Below are 9974 nucleotides of genomic sequence, written 5' to 3'. Positions count from 1 at the left end.
ATTATAAAAAGAAGGCTTTAAAAAGATCGGTATCGGTGATCTGTATCGGCAGATACTGCTTTCTGTGATCGGCCTCAAAAATCCTGATCGGAGCACCCCTACTTACAACCCTGTCAGCCATTCTGGAGAGTTAATTTACCTGATACATTTTGTGTTTACTGTTTATTGCTTAAAAAAAAGTCACACACAATGTTCTATATTGAGAAATGTCTAACATTTTGGTAACAGTTTCACAAAAATATAAATACAATATTAATATAAAATAAGAGAGCTAAAACTACATTTAGATTGATCTGATGTTGACAATCAAAATAAAAGTTTCTCAAACCTCACTTACTGGTGTAATGTTCCCCTCTCCTCAGAAGACTCCAGTCGTCTCGTCGTCGTCGTCGTCTTCTTCTTCTTCTTCTTCTTCTTCTTCTTCTTCTTCTTCTTCTTCTTCTTCTTCTTCTTCTTCTTCTTCTTCTTCTTCTTCTTCTTCTTCTTCTTCTTCTTCTTCTTCTTCTTCTTCTTCTTCTTCTTCTTCTTCTTCTTCTTCTTCTTCTTCTTCTTCTTCTTCTTCTTCTTCTTCTTCTTCTTCTTCTTTTGTGTTTAATGGCGGTTGGCAAACCAGCTTAAGGTGCATTTCCGCCACCTACTGATTTGGAGTGTGAGGCCTCGATGAACGAAAATATATACAAAAAAAACAACAACTAAATTCTTCTAATCAAATCTGTATCTCTCAAATATTTTAGAAGAAAATCATAAACCCTTAACTGTTTCTGTGCATTCTAAAATATATTCATAGCTGAAATGTCATTGATTTCCATATCTCTTATAGTTTTTCAACAAGCTGCTTTAGTTGTCTAGTACCGTATTGGCCCGAATATAAGACGACCCCCTTTTTCCAGATGTACCTTTGGGAAAAAGGCTTTTTAAAAAACAAATCTTGTTTTTTTGTCAGTAAAACACATTTTGTCTTCAATTATTTTCATATTTGTTTTTTCTCAGTAAAACACATTTTGTCTTCAATTATTTTCATATTGCATATTTTTCCTATTTTAGTTTTTTTTTGAAAGTATGGTAAAAACTGGTAAAATGTACCAACAATCACATTTAAAAAAGTATACACTTTTTGATATACCATTAAAAAAAACAAAAAAACAGGTAGCCCATCTGAATTCGGACATTTAGGACTGTGTCAGATTACACGATTTTGACTCCTAAAATCTTGTGGTGTCGTGGACAAGAAACATGTCGGACTACACGTTGCTTCCCGACCATTAATCGTGTGCCGTCTTTAACGACGCGCGTGATGTCATCGAGAAGGCGGAACTAGCACTTTTCTTTCTTTGTTCTGTCGTGGTAGTCCCTCGATGACACATCATACAGGCAGGAGTACTGTTGCCACAGCTCCACGAACCTTTCCTCCATCTCATAATTCCAGTTTACGAATCCCCACGACACCCTACGTCAAGCAAATCGTGGCAAAATCGGGCTAAAATTGTGTAGTCTGAACCGGGCATTAGTACACCGCCAGGTATGTTGTCAGGACCCGGAGCTTTGCGTGCGTTGATCGCGCTGATTGGGACTGCACCTGTTCCCTTTTTACGCTGATTTTCCTCTCTTATTTCTCTCTGCGTGTTACAAGGTCTTTTGCCAGATTATTGTGCTTTCATGTCAGTCTCTTGGCTCTCTTATTCCGTCATTTGTGAGATCTAGTCGAGTCCTGTCCTGCATTGCCTAGTCGTGTCCTGTCGTGTGACTTATCTGGATTTCTGCCCAGTCTCCCAGTTACCCGCTGCCAGCAGTTTGCTCTCCTCCGGACGCTGTCCTCTGGTCCGTGCAGTCAGAGAGGTAGTCGCTCCTCACCCTGCAGCCCGGGGTGGCGCCCCGAACTCGCAAGTCAAGTCAACCCTTATGTTCCAGTGCTCCTGTGTTATAGTCCAGTTCTGAGACCGCCGAATACGGCCAGAGAACGGCAGACTGCCTAAGTTTGTTTTTGTGGACAATAAATCCTCTGTTTGACTTGCCTTTGCTTCTGGGTCCTTTTATCGTGACAGATGGTGCTGTTACTGGTCCGCAGAGGGTGCTTGTAGTCTGTAATGGTCTGTATCCCCCACCACATAAGTACATGGTCGCCGTGATTTTGCCAAGTAAGACATGTTCCTGGATCAACATCTTTTGTTGATCCTGGATCAACATTACTGTCCGAAAATATAGATTAAACCCAATCCCTACCCCTAAACCTAACCCTACCCATAATTTATTCCTAAAATCAGTGTGAAATGATAGCTGATTAACAAGGGTGTAGAAGCACCTAATCCTGATTGTAAGCCTAAAACAGATATTTCCTGAAAAGTTATCCCTCAAGTCTGAGTGGTTAATTGGAATGTTGTTCCAGGATCAACAAGGATGTTGATCCAGGAACATGTTGTACTTGGTGAAATCACGGTCACCTAAGTACATATTACTTATTAATCTACTAATCATAAAATCTGACTAGAACAAACTCTTTGAAATGTATATATGATACTGGATATTAAACAATTAATAATGTATCTCATCCAGTCACATGTGGGGTGAAATATAATGTATAAGTCATTTAAAAGCTCTATTGAGAAAATTAAAACATGCAAAACCCCAAAAGCAAATCAGAACTAAAATGATGAAATTATTCCTGATGCAAGCGGAATAAAAATGGACAAAAGCAATAAGCTGTCGATAAACTGTTTAAAATAAGTTTAATCCAACTTTACTTGAAGCAAATACAAAAGTTAAGCAGAAGAGAAAATGAATGAGGCAGATCTATGTATTTACTGACATATAAGACAGCCGAAGCATCTCAAGAGAAGAAGGGAAGCAAAGTGAGTAGTTGTAAGGTTACATGAAAGTATATCTGAGATGGTTCTCACTGCAGAACACAAGATCCAGGGGGTGAGGTTGGATCCAGATCCAACTCCTCCCACCTTACATATACCTAAACCTACCCGTCTCCACCCCCTGATCCCTAAACCCACCCATCTCCACCCCCTAGATGTGGATCCAATCCCACCCCCTGGATCTTTGTTCTGCAGTGAGGGCTACTGGTATATCCTGGAAGAGCAGAAGTGGAAGAGGAACTAGATATTCCAATGAAGAACAAGTTACAAACGTCTCTCTTAAAAGTGTTCTTGCCTCTTCTTCAGCTCCCTGAACTATGCCAGCACATTTAAAACACTTCTGCTTTCCTTCATAAAAGATCACTTAAGAGTGATGAGTGCATTCTCAAGAAAATTAACATCAAAATCGTCATAAAGCAAATTCACATCATTTATATCATTTTTTTTTTCTCCATTTGCCTTCGGTTTCTACCTCAGGAACAGGATACCTACCCATCCTGAGGTAACCAGAGATTGTGCCAGCTCAAGTTTGGATCCAGCTTCTTCCGAAGATTTCAGATGACCCCGACACCTGCAATATGATGACAGCGCCTGTGAGGACCTCATATGACGCCAACTCTAAATCAATTTATAAAACTGAAAATCTTCCTTACATTGTAATCATGATCACACAATGTAATAATCGCTTTAATTATGTTCATCTTGCTTGAATACCGTCATTACCTGCATGACTGTATCATCCCAGAACTGTACATTTTTGTACTATGGACATTAATTTGACAGTAACATATTTTAATTGTAATGTAGAATCATACTTTCTTTCTGTAAAGCTGCTTTGAAATGATATGCATCATGAAAAGCACTATACAAATGAAGGTGAATTGAATTATATCAGTATAACTGATGAGTCTCTGATGTGGTTTCTCTCCAGTGTGAATCCTTTCATGTGCTTTCAGGGTTTCTGACAGATTGAATTTATTGTTGCAGTATGAGCATTTTTTTTACAGAGTGATTTTTTGGTGCTTTATCAATAAATCCGGCATAAATGTGAAAATTTTCACAGATAAGAAGACCTGGTAAAGCTGTACCAGGTCTTCAGCACATACAATGTGGAACACACACACACACACAAATAATACTGAACCACAATCTTACTCGTCTTTTAGGTGCATCTTCTGTGGAATGTTTCTGTCCATTTGTAAAAAAAAAAAAAAAGACACTACAAAAGACATAGCACTTGATTATTTTTATTTTTTTTATGTAGTTTATAAAGTTTATATAGCACTGATTTCACAAAATATATCACAAAAGTAGTGATAGGAGCAGATGGTCACATCCAGAAAAATTAATGGATCTCTGTGGCCCTCTACTGGATATATATGATCCAACACTTTTTTTCTAAAACTACAATAACATTTACAGGTTTTTTTCTATAACCAGCAAATGGGAGAATTCTGCCTATAAGACCTGGATCAACATCCAGAAACAATTTTTTATTTAGTCAAATGTAATATTTTATATGCAAACTGTTGGTGTAGTTGAGGAATTTTGTGGTAAATAGGTAAATAAATTACTTCATATCTCAAAAAACATAGCATTTTTTTTTTTGTACCCCCCCCCCCCCCCCCCCCCCCCCCCCCCCCCAAACACCAAGAACGGTAACAGGAAGTTAACATAGTAGGAGGGTTAAATGAAATGTCAAAATCAAGAACGTTCTAGAAAAATTAAATCAATTCACTTGCATTTTTATGTGCTTTCAGTCATTTTTATTCTCAGCCTGAAAATGCTTTGCTTAAATGTTTGTCCTGAGAGCAAGTGAGTCTCCGTTAAACTTTACAGAACGAGCACTAGCACCTAAAGCAGACAAAGCACATTAACTAAAATATACATTTTTGTTAAGACATTTAATGTAAGTTTGAAATCCTACATGTAACAAAAGTAACTGCACTTTTATAAAAACAGCAACTGTAACTAATGTGACAGATTTAGTTTTTTACAGAGAGGTGTTGTAATCTCTTTTCCATCACTAATATAAAACATGTTCTTTCTTCTCCGTAACAAGCAGGTGTCAGAAACAGAAAGTAGCGCAGCACTGCTTTGTATTCATCTGTTTCTTCTGTCACATCAACAGGGCAAAGTATAGAAGCCCGTTTCCACCACAGTAGAGACAAATATATAAATGTTATTATAAAGAGAAAGAGACACTTTCTAGTAAGTATGACTTCGATATTTTCAAAGCAACCAACAAAGTCAAATCAAGTCACCTTTGTCTGTATTGCGCTTTATACAATTCGGACTGTCTCAAAGCAGCTTTACAGTAGCAAACGGAATAGTTTGTCAGTAATGCATAGACAATAACAAACAGTAATTTTTCAATTTAAAGTCAGATTCATTGTCCCGATGGCTGTCTAGTTGACGCGGTCTTCGCAAGGGATCTCTCCACAGGACTCATCTAGTTGACATGTAATGTAAATGTCCTGTCACTAATTGTGCCTCCAGCATGAATCATCTCATGTGTTTTCAGATGTGCTGACCGACTGAATCTCTTGTCGCAGTGTGAACACTTGTATGGTTTTTCTCCAGTGTGAATCCTCTGGTGCTCTTTTAAATGGTGTGCCGAAGTGAAAGTCTTCCCACACTCAAAACACACATAATCTCTTACACCAGTATGTGTTTTCTGATGTGATTTTAAAGTTTGCAGCAGTGAAAAACTCTTTCCACATAAAGAACATGAATCTGGCTTCTCCTTCGTATGAACTGCCAGGTGTCTCTTCAGGGATGATGGCTCATGAAATGTTCTGCCACACTGATTACATGCGTATGGCTTTTCTCCGGTGTGGATCCTCATGTGTACTTTAAGGTTTGATGAATAAGTGAAACTCTTTCCACACTGATCACACGTGTGGTTTTTTCTCCCGTATGGATTCTCATGTGAATCTCAAGACTGTGTTTGCATGTGAAACTCTTTCCACACTGAGTGCAGGTGAAAGATTTCTCAGGTCTTCTTTCCTTTAAGAATTTATTTTTAGTTTGCAAGCCACTCAGTTTTCTCTTCGGGTTTGACATGATGTTTCTCCTCCACTTCACGCGGTTCTTCACTCTCCTCGTTCTCTTCTTTATGGTCTGAAATTAAAGAAAAAGTTTACATTTTCAGTAAACTAAAATAATTCAAAGACAGGAATATAAATTGAAAGGACATAAAAGTGAGCCCTGATGTAATAGCAGAAAAAAGACAACTGTTATAAAATATTACAACCAATTTTTTTTTTATTATTAATTATATGTCCCTGTGTTGCACCTGGCTCAAATATGTAACATTAAGGGAGATGACACGGCGGAATGGATTCAACATGATATTTATTACAATCAACATGTCAGTATTATCAGTCAGTATGAAATGCAAATGAATGAATGCACCAAAATGAAGTGTTGTCAGTGCTAACAAATAAATACAAAACAAAACAAAACATAAAATGACAAAACTATAGTTCGGGCAAACTGCCCAAGCAACAGCTGAGCAGCGGCCCCGACGAACTCTCGCACTATGTTTAAATAGGCACTATGACGAGCATCAGGTGCACTCAAATCACGCCCCAATCACAAAACCTGCAACAGAAAAAAGAAACCAAAACACCCAAACCAACACAACTCAATCCTAACACCCTGAAACTTTGCATGGAGGTACATCAATTATTTTTTTAAACATTATAGGCACATATAGTGTAGTGTTATATTTGATTCATGACATAATTATCTAATGTAATATTAACATAAAAAAATGCTACAACTTTTAGATTGATATTAAGGGTCAGTCATGCTACACATTTAATTTCACTGACTACCATTCATCTGCATGTGAATGTGAAAGACTGAAAACACAAGCTCAAGTGAATTTCACTGCATTCCAAGTCGGAAAACTTTTACCTGTGAATTCATATCATGTGAACAGTCCAGGAAAAGGTCCGTGAGAGTGATTTCATGCCTCTTTGGGATGGAACCACGAGGCGCCGTTCACTTGCAGAACGCATGGAGGGCACATATGTTTGATTTAGTGAGTTTAGGTATACTGGTGCAGAGCCAGTGGTAGTCTTGTAGGCAAACATCAGTACCTTGAATTTGATGCGAGCGGCTATTGGTAACCAGTACAAACTGAGGAAGAGAGGTGTGACGTGTGCTCTCTTCGGTTCGTTGCATTCTGGATGAGTTGCAGAGGCTTGATTGTACTTACCGGAAGGCCCACCAAGAGAGCATTACAATAATCCAGTCTGGACAGCACAAGAGTTTGGACAAGAAGTTGTGTGGTCTGCTCTGATAGGAAGGGTCTAATCATCCTAATGTTGTATAAGGCAAACCTGCAGGACCGGGCTGTTGTAGCAATATGGTCAGTAAAGCTTAACTGATCAATCAATCACAACTCCAAGGTTCCTGACTGTCCTGGAAGGAGTTATGGTTGAAGAACCAAGCTGTATAGAGAAGTCTTGATGAAGTGCTGGATTGACTGACACCACAAGCAATTCTGTCTTAGCAAGGTTGAGCTGAAGGTGATGGTCCTTCATCCAGTCAGAAATGTCTGACAGACAGGCTGCAATGCGAACAGCTACTGTTGGATCATCTGGTTGGAATGAGAAGTAGAGTTGAGTGTCGTCAGCATAGCAGTGATAGGAAAAGCCATGTTTCTGAATGACAGATCCTAATGATGACATGTAGATGAAGAGAAGCGTTCCAAGCACTGAGCCTTGAGGAACCCCAGTAGCAAGAAGTTAGCTGAATTAGTTCTTAGTTTAATTAAAAGAAGGCAAACTTCAGCATTCAAGTGGATTGTATATTTGTACATTCTCAAATTATTATGTGTTTTATGTTAGGGCTGTGTATCACCAGCAAAGTCATGATACAATATATCCCGATACAGCGCCATGATACGATACATATCATGATTCAGGACTGCACTGAAATTCACCTCAGCAGAATTTAGTAAAACAGCTGTTTATTAAACACTGCATACTATAGGGCTATTTCTAACTATAGGCAGAGCAAGCTGTTGACCTCTGCATTATGAAGGGCCTCTGCAACTGTGCCACAGTATAACAATATAGGTAATGGCGCATGTTTCATGTTAACATTGGTCACTCCCCACCAGCAACTATATTCTGATTGTTTGCATTTTGTTTTTAAGCCCATAAATAATCATGTATTGGTTCTAAGAAATTTATATTGTAATGTACTCATTCTAATATATTAATAAATAATTTTTTCATTGCTGGTAGGTTGTCACTGCACAAATTAACACACTCTACGTTTAAAAAATAAAAATTAGTAGGGCTGCCCCCTAATAGTCGACTAATCGTTAGTCGACCAGAAGAGGCTTGGTCGACCAAAATTTTATTAGTCGCTTAGTTGCAGAAAAAAATATAAAATCCACATTGGCGAATGGTGCGTTCAAGTCATGTCGGATAGATCGTATTTACGAACTGAACGCACATGAACGCCACCACAAAGTTGTTGTTACAAGTGGAAAACTCAACATTTTCTTAAAGCCCTGAGTTTCCAAGTTGGGGGCGTGTCAAAGAGAAGAAAACATGTCGGATGCAATGGTCACAGCCAAAGACTATAGATATGCAGCGTCTGTATTGACGGTAAATTTGTTGAGATGAATGAAATGAATAATTTTTCGTAATGTAAAATAAAACTATATAAGTTACATATACAAAATATTATATTATTGTATAATTACCATAAAATATATAATGACTCAGTTTACATCACCTTCATAAATTGAATAAAAACAGAAAAAAGCAAAAACACAATAATGCACATTCTTCATTCATCATTTAGTAGATGTAGAGTTTTAAAAAAATCGTTGAATTTTATGTAGAAAAGTTAAATCGCCAGCCCTGAGTTTCCAAGTTGGGGGCGTGTCAAAGAGAAGAAAACATGTCGGATGCAATGGTCACAGCCAAAGACTATAGATATGCAGCGTCTGTATTGACGGTAAATTTGTTGAGATGAATGAAATGAATAATTTTTCGTAATGTAAAATAAAACTATATAAGTTACATATACAAAATATTATATTATTGTATAATTACCATAGAACATAGCCTAGTGAGTCAGTTTACATCACCTTCATAAATTGAATAACAGAAAAAGCAAAAACTCAATGATACACATTCTTTATTCATCATTTTGTATATGTAGAGTTAAAAAAATTGTTTAATTATACATAGAAAAGTTAAATCGCCATCTTGTTCCGACCAAAGTGACTTGAACGCACCTGACGTCATTATTACGACTTGTCAACTCGTAAGTACGAACGTCCCAGGAGGACTTGAACGCAGCAGAAGTCATGCAGTGCGTGATGGACCGATCGTTAACGGTTAGTCTCTTGATAATACAGTACATCAGGCAGGACATCCAAACACTCGCCTTTCATTCATCGACCTCAAATATGGCTTATCATCTGAAATATGTAAGTATTAGCAACTTTACATGGCCGCTCAATCTAATGTTAACCTAGAAACATTTGCACTATTGAAGTGTCTGTGCGGAGTATGGAAGCTGAACAGTAGCGTGCTCACTGCAGGACAGATGGAGGTGCCGGTGCAGTCACTTGCTCTTAAAATACTCCTTCATTTTTGGTCATAGCCTACAGATAAGAGTAATAAATCTTACAAATCTGTAAAGACTCTACGTTTATTTTTGTGCACTCACAATAACAACAAAATGCGCTTTTGTAAGAATGTAATATATTCTTATACTAAAGCACTAGTTTATCAAATTATTAAAATGTTAATGCAGTCTCCTTACTGTTTTTCCCTAACACATTCAAAATCATTACTTCTGCCGGTGCGCTGTGGCAAGCTTTATGCGTGTGCTTGAGCACTTATTAGGCTATGTAGGCAATTAAAGACTCGTTATAATGGTTTAAATAGTTTATTAATAAACGTGCGATTAGTTGACTATTGCTTCAAATGAACGACTACTAGTCAACCAGAAAAATCCTTAGTCGAGGGCAGCCCTAAAAATTAGAAGCGTTCTAAACTGTCTTCACTGTAGCTCACTCACACACACACACACACACACACACACACATTCAGCCACGCACACACACACACA

The 9974-nt window shown here is 37.8% G+C and overlaps 1 pseudogene; it reads right to left on the bottom strand.

Annotated features, from left to right (window-relative positions):
- Positions 1 to 5519: 5519 nt before the first annotated feature.
- Positions 5520 to 9974, bottom strand: part of LOC107691174 (zinc finger protein 658B-like) — an 8398-nt pseudogene continuing 3943 nt past the window's right edge.

Source organism: Sinocyclocheilus anshuiensis, unplaced genomic scaffold, assembly GCF_001515605.1.
Source record: "Sinocyclocheilus anshuiensis isolate Anshui unplaced genomic scaffold, SAMN03320099.WGS_v1.1 scaffold338, whole genome shotgun sequence".
NCBI lineage: Eukaryota > Metazoa > Chordata > Actinopteri > Cypriniformes > Cyprinidae > Sinocyclocheilus > Sinocyclocheilus anshuiensis.
This window is presented reverse-complemented; position numbering and strand designations above follow the sequence as displayed.